The sequence below is a fragment of the Cynara cardunculus genome, unplaced genomic scaffold (genome assembly GCF_001531365.2).
Source record: "Cynara cardunculus var. scolymus isolate 2C unplaced genomic scaffold, CcrdV1 Un_Scaffold_3814, whole genome shotgun sequence".
Taxonomy (NCBI): Eukaryota; Viridiplantae; Streptophyta; class Magnoliopsida; order Asterales; family Asteraceae; genus Cynara; species Cynara cardunculus.
Genome location: NW_020201628.1, coordinates 45,523 through 47,554, shown reverse-complemented (window position 1 = coordinate 47,554; position 2,032 = coordinate 45,523).

Sequence of the window (2,032 nt, the reverse complement as noted above, 5' to 3'; positions counted from 1 at the left end):
CGGTGCTCCAGTTATTGAGTCTATAGTAAAATGTTTCATAAATAAAGCAATAAAACAAGTCAAGTGATCAAAATGATCCATATTCCGAATAAGAATATAAGTCGTAATTCAAAAGGAAACAAAGTTCAATAACATTTGATAAGCATAAAGGAAATTCAGAACAAATTATTCGGAATTTATCACAGATTATCCGGATTAGGAAGCCTTACGCAAATGGCTATCCCCGTGTCAAGCGAGATATGGAATCCGTACCTTAACCGACTTTGACAATTAACGCACGATCAAACGGAAATCTACGATCAAGTTTGATTTGCCCGCGTGCCTAACGAATGCATAACCGGTTAGTATTTACAAAGCATAAAAACCGTAACATAACTATTCTAATAAAATTACTTAGGTCTTAATGTATTTAAACAACGTAGACTTCAAGAAGGACAGTCGGATATGAATTGAAAACTTAAACGTAAAACTTAGCATTATTCTCTTTCGATCCAACCGTTTCTCACCCTCTTATTTCTAAGCATTTTTATCTTATTTAGAGACTAATTCAGATTATATTTTCTAAATCAAAGTTGTAGATTGGTATCATATGAGTCTATTACTTTTGAAATCATCACAATTGGATCATCCATCTATTTTATATGAATTTTACAAAACTGTAAATTAATCCCGAATACAGTATAAACAGCCCCAAAAATACACTGTTTCGAGCCACCTAGATTCATAACTGGATTTTTGACCCTTCATGAAAGTTGTAGTATGCAGTAAGTTCTTTCTATCTGCAAAATACGAGCTTATTCCGACTTACGGTTTGTGAGTTATACACTATCAATGTACAGGAGTTACATTATCGGTAAAATTCGATTCTGTAATTCCCGACTAACTTTTATGATCCAACTTTCATGATTTGCTACATTTACATGCTATAAACGTACTTCAACATACTAAACAGTAAAACAAGTCCAATGGTCATTAATCTAATCTTAATCATGCATTTTTACTCCTTTCGACATTTAACCGAACAATTGGTATACGGTTAAACATATACCCACAATCTAACCGTATTAAAACTATAATATACCCTTTTTATTTCTACATCAATATAATCAGTCCTAGCATTCTAAGCATCAACTATATCATAATTTTGACAACATCAATCCGTAAACTTAGATATAAACACAGTTTATAAACCGGTCTAAGGGCAACTCCAACCATCCCACCAAAAAAAACACCAAAAACACCAAATCTGGTGGGCTCATAAACACAAAAAAAAAAAAAAAACTCAACTTCAATCACACTCTAAAAAAACACCAAATTTGTGGTCCCCGCATTAAAATAACATATTTTATTTACTATTTTTAATAACAATAATTATAAATTGTAATTATTTATAATTTATTAAAACAAAAATTGAGAAAAGTGGGTGGGGACCACCCATTTGCATAAATGTCGGTCTTCATCTTCACGGCAAATATGCCGGTCTTCTTCACCCACCAAGAACCCACCGGCAAAATTATAGTATTTTTGGAGGTCGGTTGGAAAGGAATCACCGGCAAAATTGAAGTTTTGCCGGATGGTTGGAGTTGCCCTAAATAACCCTAAAATAAACATCTTAATGAAACTGAATGAAACTTATACCTTTAAGAAGGGTTCGTTGAGTGAATTCCGAATATATAATTGTTGCCTCGATCAAACTAACTTGACGTAAAATTTAGAGAGAAGACGAGAGTTTTTAGATATATATAAATACAGAGAATGAAAAGTTAGAGATTTGAGACGGTGATAGAAACCGTCTTTGACATGCATATATATATATATACTAGAAGCGTACTCGCGCAATGCAGCGAGATACATCTTGATTTTAATATTTTATTTTATTCTTTGTCTCAGTCGATGTTATAATATGGCTTTATGTGATTTTGAGAAAGCGATTATGTTTTTATTTTTGAATAAAATATATGTTTGAAGATATCATAAAAATTTGACAAAAATATATCGATATTAGTATCAAATTAACTATTTGAAATTCCTT